Genomic DNA, 11,665 nt, shown 5'->3' on the forward strand with positions numbered 1-11,665 from the left:
ATATAATTATCTACATAAACTCTCTATTAAGAAACTTCCAGAGTTTGGAAGTAACTACAATTCCAACATCTTATGAAGAGTGGGTTTGTAGCTGCCACAAACATAGGACCTTCTGTTTTACTAGTTGGCAAACAATGTCCCAGGAAACAAGGGGCACATGCCAATTTTTCTGGACTACCTAATCACTGGTAGACATCAGCTATCACCTAGAGTGCGTGCAGGTCAATTTTTGAGTCATCAAAATACAGGTATACTGAAAGAACAATGCGAATTTTCACTACAGCTCAGCACGAATTTTAATAAGGGTATTCCATACTTGATGAACTGACATTAGACATTTGGATTAAGGGTTTATATTTCTAAATGAAAATTTTACCAGTTAGCTTTTCTAGTTAGAAACATTTATAATAGGGAAACTAGTGATGTCTTTTTCACATAATTTTCATGTGTTAATTGCAGGTTAAAGAATGCTGATTGATGTTCTTTCTCTGTTGGGCTAATGGGATAAATATTTTGGTTGTTAGGAGTATCTAAGATAAAATAGTATAAAGTAATTCATTTTAGAATTTGTGATTTTCCTCAGACACCGTAAACTGTCATTGGGCTTTTTCCTTCCGTTGAAAATCATTTGGATACAGACACAAGTTTGTACAAGTGGTCAGACACCAAGGGTGTGAAAAAGAGGGGTGAGTTCGCATGCTGGTTACTTTCTATATACTCTGTTCCTAGAACTAACATTTTTTAAAATATTTATTTATTTATTATGTATACAATGTTCTGTCTGTGTGTATGCCTGAAGATCATAAGAGGGCACCAGACCTCATTACAGATGGTTGAGACACGATGTGGTTGCTGGGAATTGAACTCAGGCCCTTTGGAAGAGCAGGCAATCCTCTTAACCGCTGAGCCATCTCTCCAGCCCAGAACTAATATTTTTAAAAAAGATTTTTGTAATGTCTATGTGTGACTGTGTGCATGTGTGTCTGTGCACCATGTGTGTGCTGAATGCCTTCAGAGACCAGAAGACAGCTTTTCAACTTCTGGAACCGGAGTTACAGATGGTTGTGAACTACCCAGGAGGTTTTGAAAGTGGAGTGCCTGGGACTTCTGAAAGAGCAGCAAGTGTTCTTAACTGCAGAACCGTCTCTCTAGACCCTAATGATTTATGTATTCAGTTTTATACGTTGGTGTGTGTTTGTGTGTGCCTGAGTGTTGTTTATGTGTTTCATGTGTGCAGGTGTCCGTGACGTCCAGAAGAGGGCATCATCAAGGGCATCATCAGATACATATGAGTTGTAGTTATAAGGCTGATGTAGGTGCTGGGAACAAAGCTAAGGTCTTTTGCAAGAGCAGCAAGCGCTTTTAACCACCGTGCCACCTCTCTAGCCCCTAAAACTAATGCTTTCAGAAAGGTAGGTTTTTGTTTGTTTGTTTGTTTGTTTGTTTTCATTGTCCAGGTGGAAAAAAACACTTGAGATATATTCTTGTGGCCTAAGGGAGAAGGTGGCAAAGAAGTAAGTGTATTTTCTAGCAAAACCCAATGAGCTGGCACACCAGTTATGTGTTACTTGTGTAGACTGTCTTGATTTCAGTTATTGGCTTTAAAAAGAATTGAAATGAATGTTAAAAGCAGCTGACAGTGGTAGCTCGGACTTGTTCTTGAGCTTTTCTAGCATTGCCTCAAGCAATTTAAATCTTTCCCAGGCCCATCTTTCTGAAAAAGAGAACTTGAAGCCTTAGCCCCCATTGTCTCATCCAGCAAAGGATGAAAGCCACAGAACACAAACTGCCTGAGCTCCTTCCCTAGTCTCTCACTAGACCAAACCCACTTTCAGGCCTTCAGCAAGATAACAGCACAGGACACAGGGTTCTACAAACTCTTCAAATTGTAGAAGGAAGGGGGAATTGATTTGTAAGTGTTTAAGAAAGATAAGAGCAATTTGACCTTTTGCTTCTGAAGAAAATTGAAAGTTGTCACTTGGAAAATTGAAAGTTGTATGAGATGAAAATAAAAACCTCATAATGGCCATGCAGGTTGGCAAGAGAGTAGCAGCTGCTCCACCTATGACTAAAGGGTGGGCCAGGTCCTAGGACCCATCTCCATCCCACTCCAAGAGGACAGTGTTTGTGTCTTCCCAGGTGACTCCGGGAGAGTTCCTATCCTCAGCTGGTTGCCATATTGTTGTTGTTTCTTTTGTTGTTACTTTGCTTTGTTTTGTTTTTAGCATATTTTGACTTAGTAGAATACTGCTTCTTTGACTTAACAGAGTACCTCTGGCAGGGTGGTTATGAACTAGAATAGATGGCCTGTGATTACACAACCTGGTACAGTGGAGACAAAGCTTTAGAGATCTTGTTGTTTAGTGAAGGCATGCACATTTTGTGGTCCAGAGATAGTAAATTTCACTGGGTAATCACCTGATAGTAGAGTCAGAGAGGTCTTCTTTAGGTAGAAGTCTAGTTCGTAGGTCTCAGCTCCACCCTTGTGTTCCATTTGCCTCCCAGTGACTTCACATTCTAATTCCACCAAACAGAAATTTGGGACAAGGACAATATAGTAGCATTTCAACTATCAAGCATCTTAATTCTCAGTGCCATCTATATTTATGGCTTTGGTATACTTGCTAGTATGCCCTGGATCAACCTATGACTTCTCATCTGAAAGGTCAAGCATTCTCCCTGAACATTTCCTGGCTTGCATGTGCAACCAGTTACCTCCCTAAAATATAGGTCTTGCTATGACATGAGGATTCCTTCTTTACTCAAAACAATGTTGAACAAACAGAAGACTGCCTAAGATGAAGAGGAAAGCTTTTCAACCCACATGGCTTGGTCTGGACTTCAGAGTTCCTAAGTCAATAGGTCTGAGAGGAAACCTAAAGACTTTCAGGTGGTGTCAATGGTTCCAACACCATCTCTAGAGAATCATTCACTGAGAAAAATTCAGCCTAATCCCTAACTTTATTTTAAACTCCAAGCTTTGGTCATCACGGAGTCATCAGGATCAACATCATAGAACCTAGAGGCCTACATTCCATCTGTGATAGCAGAGGAGCCGCAATTCTATCAACCAGCTTAATACTATGATTTCTTTCATTTTGAGAGTTTCAGAGGCAGGGGTCTGACTCTGAGCCCTTAACCCTCCCTCTAGCTCCCCAGCCCTGCATGACCTTGAACACACACACTTACCTTTGTACACTGAGGCAGAGACGGGGATCTGCCTACTCAGAAACAGAGTATAGCACCTTTGTAGGCATTCAGTAGTGTTACCTACTATTGTTCACACTTGAGTTGTCATTCGGAAGCCATTGGCCTTCATAATTCTTAGTAATAATTCTTACTATAATTCTGGAAGGTAGCTATTTTGTGCCCGGTTTGAGGGGGGAACTGTGGGAGAGTTGATTTTAGTTGTCGATTTGACAGAATCCTGAATCCTCTGGGAAGAGAATCTCAATGGCGGGACAAGGGATTTCCTTAAGGAGAATTGGCTGTGGACATTTCTGTAGGGGAGTGTCTTGATTAACTGATGTGGGAAGACCAAGTCCACTGTGGACAGCTGCAGTCCCAAGGTTTGACCTGGAATGGGTAAGAGTTGGGAAAGTGAGCTGAGTGGTAAGCAGATATTCTCTACCGTCTCATGGCTATGAATGAGACCCTTTGATGCCTTGATTTCCTCACAATAACGGGCTGTGATCTGGAATTATGAGCCTTATAAATCCTTCCACTCTTCAACTTACCATTGCCAGGATATTTTATCACAGCAACTGGAAAGGAAACTAAGACAAAAATCTCCCAGAGACTTAATCTGTATCTGATTTATTTGGTTTTAAAGATGTCTTCTTTACATCAATCATGTTGACCTTGTTAAATCTGGGATCACACCATTCCCTTGCTTTTTTATTACTCATAACTCTGTACACTGAAAAAATGTTCAACAGGATTCTGCCTTTTTTCTGTGGTGCTGGAGTCCAAGCCCAGGACTTAAATGTGCTAGACAAGGCTCTTGGCATTAAACTTGGTCCAACCTCAGAATACTAAATGGACATTCCTTGATTTGCTGGAATTCCTGTCTTATCCCCTGCTGTATCCAGCCAATCTCTACACTAAAACCTGCCTTCATTCAGCTTCTGTCATGTACTCTGTTGGAAATCTTGGATTGTCCATAGAGACTGAGTCAAGGTACTGTTTAGCATTAATTTTCAAATGTCTCAAGAGTTTGAACACCAAATAATGATAAAAATAAATTTATGTCAAACTTTGTATATTGTTTCCATTCAACATTTGGATTTTGATAAGTTGAGATAAAATTAATATTGCAATAAAAATGTCTAAATTATGCAAAATGATTTATCTTGGGCCCTACCAGGGTTATTCAGTCAATTCTGATTCTGTCATTGTATCAATGACAGGTGAAATTCTCTCATCTCAATTTAAGTGGATGGGTAGGTAAAATAAAATAAAATTGAAAGTAGTTCCACCAAAAACAGGCTCGACTTCTCTTGGTGTTTAAATTTAATAATATGTAAAAGTCAAATTTATTGTCCTTAATTCTTTGGGTCTGTTGTCAGTACATCTTTCCTGTGTTGCTTGGGATCCTGAAAATGGCTTGTCTTCAGTCTGTCAAATTATGGAAACTCTTCTGAATGGACACCAACTCCATCCCTTTAAAGTACCAATACCCAATTATTTCATAGTCACTGATTTTAGATGTGTACTTTTAAAAACAAACTGGACAATTTTTTTTATTTTTTCAAGCTATTGTCCCAAGGAGTTACTTCACAGTACACTTCTCTAATAACACACACACACACACACACACACACACACACACATATAAATATATATAATTTTCTATCTTAAATTCTACTTCAAGCTTTTTTTTTTTTAAATCAGGAAGTGTATTTCTGGTTCTTAGGATGCACAAGATGAGTGTCACTAAGATTTTCTCTGAAGTGCTCAATTACTTACCAGGAATACATTTCTGAGTCACCATCTTCACAACCAGCAGAACACAGTCAAAGGAAGCCACACATGGGACTTTCACCTTCTGTAAACAATAATATATAGTATCTTACATAGCAATTAGGTAGAACAAATTTGTTACAATTTGTAATTATCATAGCGATTACCATTATTTTTAATGAATCCATTCTTGAATTAAGGTTATGTTTGGTTTATTCACAGTATTGTTAAGACTGTTATAAAAAATGGGCAAAGCTCTCAGCCATTTATAATAAAAGCTGAATGACTAAACAGACCTCCATTTTTTTATTTGCATTAATGAGTTCATCCCCAAATATATATGCAATAATATATAAAATTAAGTTATAAATGTAGGGATGTGCTCCAAGTCACCACGAAAATCTGCATGCAAATGCATAATAATCACAAATCTACAATATTACAATATTAAAAAATACCCACAATTAAATTATCATGTGGAAATAATCATAATGTTATTGGAAACTCAATTATTGTAGCAAGCCTTGTCGGGGAATTAGCAGAGTATGGCAAAGACAAGTCAGACCTGAATTCATCAAATATATATTATCACAATATTACATGTTCACTTCGATTCCATGCAAAGACAAACATCCTCCCTCACTAGTGTCTGCTCAATGCATTTGTATTATTCATGAACAACTCTGTGATGTATTATACATACAAAACTGATTGTACGCTTCTTGCCGCAGGCTCTGATGCAGAGACACAGAATTAATTTTATTATATACACATGCATGATAATTGGGAAGGATTCGGTCAAATACCAAACTGCTCCTGTGCTCCATTATTCCACTTTCCCCAAAAGAAAGAAGCAGGACGAAGGTCTAAGGCCAAAAGCCATTTCTCTTCATGCCAGTGAAATTCTCTGTCACCTAGTATAGAAAGTTCTAGGGTATTAATGAGCCCCAAACACTGCTCTTTATTAAAGCAAGCACTTGGGCTCGGTTTTCTCATGCACTCAAAACTTTGGTTGAAGAGACATGACGCTTGGGAGTGTTTGGGGATTTCTGTTCACTTCCTGGGTCTGGCAGCCGTGGTAAAGTAGGCTGACTGAACTGTTGTGATGCTCACTAATACTAGGCAGGTTAAAAGTAACAACTTGCAAGGGGAAGGCTGCCAAGTCCTCTGTCACCGCTTCCACCCTCCCGTTTCATCACTTCTGCCCCATGACTCAGAAAGCGGGTGCCCTTTGATGCCTTTTTTCATCTTCCTTTTCCCAGGCCGAGCAGAGTGCCTTCCACACAGGAGAAAACAAACCCTTGTTTGAGAGTTTAAGATGTTAGTCTGCCATTGCATCCTGTACCAGTCACCTGATTCTCAAGTTGATCTATACCAGCACTGGCCCCTAGAAATAAAATACGAACCGCAAAATCTCCTGGAGCCTACGCTAAACATAGAGCAGGGAGGAAGAGACTCAATTAATTTTAATAATGCTCCGTTTAACCCAATGTATTTCACGTGCTCCTTCCCTCAAACTACACTTTATATGAAAAATGTAAATGAGGTAAGTTAGTGGTTGCCTAATCTTCATTGTTATTTTTTATTAACAGGCTCGTCTCATTTAGAGATGGCTCCATCCAAGGTCCCAGGGTACACATGGCCTATAGCTGGATGTGCAGAAGAACCCCCTATTAATCTGCTCAGACCCATCAGTCAGTGCACAATCCAGATGAACATTTCAGCAGCCCCTTTCCTCTTCAGTTGAATGTCTGTCCCTGTATCTTGGTTCAGAAGCCTCCCCCCCCCCCATCAGAAGAAAGAAAAATGACTTTTGGCAAACTTGAAAAACATAACAGCACGGGGCATTACTTTTTCTCCTCTAGGAGTTTGGATAGAGTTCCTTCTGTCTCACACAATCTCCTTTACACAGTCTGAATTAAAATGTTCACAGAAGAAAGCGAAGCATGAAAGAAATCAAACATAGTCGAAGAGTTTCAGGAAACCATCACTCCTCCACCTAGTGTATCATATCTAAGCTCCAAAATCTTAATTCATAAAATGACTTAACTCTATCTCTTAGGCCAAGAAGGAGAGTTGAATAAATGTACTGTGCTTAGTTTGGTGCTTAATATGTATTAGACACTCAATACAAATTTCTTAAATATTTATTTTAAGTGTGTGTGTGTATGTGTGTGTGTGTGTGTGTGTGTGTGTATCTCACATGTGTATGGATGTTATAGAAGTTAGAAAAGCATTGGATCCCCTGGAGCTGGAGTTATAGGCAGGTGTAAGCTGCTCAGTGTGGAAGCAACAGGCGTGGGTTTTGTCTCTCCACCCAGAGCCGCACCTACAGGATAGGTGGGATTGACCAAACTGGGAAATCTGGCTTTAAAAGCTATGACTATGAAGGGTTTCTTGGAAATGCTGACAGGGAAGTTCAAATGCCAAGGATGTATGCAAAATATCCTTAAGTACTGGGTTAAAATGAGGCTCGTGCATAACTTTTCTCATCACTTCTAGAGTGAAACCTGAAAGGAAGGAGGGAATTTTTCCCATCAGACACTTGGCTCTAACATGACATTCAAAATATGGGATAGCTAACAAAAACATGTACGAGAGCGGAGGAAAGAACGCAGCTGAATCTCACATTCTCTTGAAAAATCATAAATGCAACAGCGTAGAGGAAAATGCAGGCATGTGCTTTATGGGCTTCGTGGTGGATTGTCTGCAGCCTTCACACCTGGCCGGAAACTATACCAACACCAAGAACCAGCAGCAACTTGATGGTGGCAGAGGAGTGGCTGTGGGGAAGGTGGAAGGGGTTCTTAGTGCCTCGGTTTGCTGGATTTGTCGGTACCTTGGGCTTCTTCTCTATCACGCTAACTTTCTTTCCCCAAACTCTGAAGTGGACAAAGACATTGTGATTTTTTTTTTAAGTTTTCTCTGACCTTTGGTTTTATAAGCTAGTGGTATTTGGACACTCATGATTTTCCCATTGAAGGTCTTAAGTCTTTCTTCTAAACATTTTGATTTTATGAAGTTCATTTCAGATCAACCTTGAGGGATCTAAGTTTCCTTTTTAGTCCCAGACACTTGGCTATTCTTTGGAGAGGGCACACCTCAAGGTGTAAAGCACAGGTTCATGTCTGAGAAGGTGACATTGATGATGTGTTTGCATGCACTTGAATGACCGAGACCTATTTGCTTGTATATGAAAGTCATTTGTAAGCATGGTGTGAAAGATAAAACTACATTTTGAGGAATGGATCATGCTATTCAGAGCCAGGTTGGTAGGGATGCTTGATATATGGCCTGCTTTCTTACATGAAACCACCTGTTCTTTGTCTGCCAGGAATTTTATTATTATTACTATAGGTGCTGTCGTTGATGTTGTTGGTGTAGTTCTTATAGTCTCGTCCGCATACCCTATGGGACCCGAAGTAGTTCAGATTCATGTATTAGTTTTCCAGATGCTGGAGTATTTGTATGCACCTAATGAGATATTTGGTAGTATAAATCTGAATATGCATTTATTTATGCTTCATTCTCATATATATGTTAAAGATTTAGCCTTTGGGTAATTCCACACAGTCTTTTAAATAAGCTTGGAATTTTCCTTTTAGTATCGTGTCAGGGCTTACGAAGTTTCTGCTGGGCGGGGTGGTGGAGGTGCATACCTTAAATCTCAGCACTCTCGAAGCAGAGGCAGGCAGATTTCTGTGAGCCTGAGGCCAGTGTGCTCCACAAAGGGAGTTCCAGGGCAACCAGAGCCGTTATACAGAGAAACTCTGTCTCAAACAAAACCAAGAAACAAAAAACAGTTTCTGATCTTGGAGCATGATGATATTGTTCATATTTTGGGGTTAGGAATATTCAACCTCTGTGCAATACTTTGGATTTGAAATATTTGGGACCATTCCTATGCAGATTTATAGCCTAACAGGTGACTGTTGCACTTATATTATATTTAAGAAACTAACAGTCATTTATCACAAAACCTGTGGTAATAAAAAAGAAATCTACATACAATGAACTTCTTTTGTTGGTAAGGATTTTCTTTTTGCTTCTAGTCTATCTCAGTATTATTTATGAGAAATGGAATGTGAACCCCAACCATGACTTAAATACATAGTTTGAAGTTTCTGATAAATACAGCATAAAAATGAATAAATAAATGACAAAATTCAGGTAAAATTAAGTTAATTGTTTCTTATAGTTAAGGAGATATATCAAAAATCTACAAAATTTGAGCAGTATAATGGAGTCCCTTTTATCTAGTATTTTTTTCTCTTTGTGGCCCATGTCCCTGCTACACCCCTCCCAGGCACTGGCCATTGCATGTTAGCACATGGCTAGCGCTTGGCCTTCATAGCTCAGAGAGCTCGATCTGCAATCTCCAGCCTCAGTAGCCTGACTTGCAGCAAAAACAGAAGCCGGGCTATTCAGTGAAGACTGACATTTGAACAAAGGAAATCTCCTTACACTTAAGCAAAAGAACTATTAGTTTTTACTAATTCTGGGCGATCTCTGGGCCACGTTGGGCCATTTCTCATGCTTTGTATTAGGGGTTCTTTGAGATACAATATGAAATCAGTAATAATTAAAATGATATGCTGTGCTATTAACATTCTCAAATGTTTAAAGCAATGTGATCTATGCCTGCAGCCCTGCCCATGCTGCTGATTAAACAGCTTATAGCTGCAAATGGCTATTATAAGCAGTTTTCTGTTCAGACAGGGAGAAATGTGGCTTATAGTGCCAGGGATGCTAAATACAGAGGAAAGCTTAAAATAGAGATCAAGGCCCGCATGAACAAGATTGGTGTGGGAGAATGGCTTCATTCCTTGTTGCCAGTAGGGGTTTTTGCAACAACTTGGGCTCTTATTGGACAAGAGGTCATGTATGCACATGGGAGCCAAACATCCATGCCTTGAGGGTTGAGGCTGCAGGCTGGTGTGCAGTATTGCATCCTCCCTCTGTTCTTTCTTTTTTAAGTCAGCAATCTTGAGGGAGCAGGCAACAGAACCCAAAGACGAACCCAGGCTCCACTCCACCTAGCAATTTCTAATCTGCTGTGATCAGCTTGGGAGTCAAGGGATTTGGGTGTGTAAACTCAAAGCCTTGGCTCTACCCTCTCTCCCTCCTTTCTTCCTCCCCTCCTTGTTCTCCACTCCTACAAATCAGAACTGAGCTTCTTGCTTCCTGCACTTGTTTTCCAAGTCTTTTTGACTCAATATCACAGGCATCCTACAGCTCCCTGAAGAGAACTTAATCTCGTTCTCCCTAAACCTGGGAAGTTAGTAGGAGAATCTTGACTTTTTTTTTAAAAAAAAATATTCTCTATTTCTACCTGCCAGTGAGTCTGCAATGACCTCCGTGTTGTCAACCATCCTTGTCCCTTAAGAAAGCGTAAGTGGTCTGGCTATAACCACTGCACCTGGCACCAAGTTGGTAAACTATGAACGAGAGAATGAATGAGCAAAGAAAGTGCTACATGAAAAAAATGAATGCCATCACTTTCTGGCACTCTCTATTAAGCCTTAAATTTGAATTTTGATGTGGCAAATCTCATAAAGTTTCTGCTTGATATTTCACAATGCCACTTGTGCCCCTCATGGGCATGCGGCTGTCTGGGAGTTCTTATCATTGGGCTGTTGTTATTTTTTATGAGTTCGGTGATAATAGCTCATTTAGGTAAAAATCCTGTGAGTGGTGGCAGCCCTCCCGTTGATAATAAAATTAATGAGATTATAGGTAGAGCTATCTGCAGCCTAGGAAAAAATTGGGATCGAGGTAGAAGAACTAATGAAAATGCATCATTTTAACAAAACTGTCCAGCTTTTTAAAAAAAAATCTAGATTCAACCATTGTAAGTCAGGAACCCTCAGTGTCTGCATGGAGTAAATGTAAGGAAATAGATTATAGGAGCTAAGTCATCCGATTGGACCTGGTGATGAATGCCTGAAAGCCCAGGAATCTACCCCGGAGGTTGAGGAAGCATCCAGGGTTTCCTGGACTATTGCATGAGTTCAAAGACAACCTAGGCAACTCAGAAGACTCTGCCTCAAAAAGAGAAGTGGGAAAGGGCCAGAGAACATAGCTAGATAGTTGATCACCCATATAGCATATAGAAATCCTAAGATCCAGTCGCTACTACAAAACACACATACAAGCAAAAAACTTAGCTGTCCTGTGTTGTGACTTGTTTTCCAGACTGTAATTATAGGAGAAATAAAATGATGATTTCCAAGGTAAGACATTAAGAGTAAAATCCTTACTGTCTCTAGAAAGTACTCAAATCCGTGGTGCAAGGAGACAGTGGCTGAGAATATAATGTAAGGATTCACAAAGAATAACGATCCCTCCGGGCATCTAGGTGTCCAGAAATTAAGATCTGAAAGTTTGTGTCTAGTTTATCTACGTTTGTATTATCCTTCTTGCTTTTGAATCTATTTAACTTATATTTACCTGTAGTCTCCTTTCTCTGAAGAGTGTAGTAAAACAAAGCCTGCCCTTGCTGGAACATGACTCCGCAGAAACTCTTTGTACCTTAGGTGTGGTCAAATGCATGGCCCAGACTTTCAGCGCCTCAGCTTATTCAAAGGAAAGATGAGTTGGTAACCCAATAAGTACCCTGCAGGAGGAAAGTGAATCACAAGGATTGTAGCAGCCACGTTTTGGAGGTGCATTTGGGGTGATCCTTTCCGCACCAACGTGGGGC

Source organism: Microtus ochrogaster, chromosome 16, assembly GCF_000317375.1.
Source record: "Microtus ochrogaster isolate Prairie Vole_2 chromosome 16, MicOch1.0, whole genome shotgun sequence".
Lineage (NCBI taxonomy): Eukaryota > Metazoa > Chordata > Mammalia > Rodentia > Cricetidae > Microtus > Microtus ochrogaster.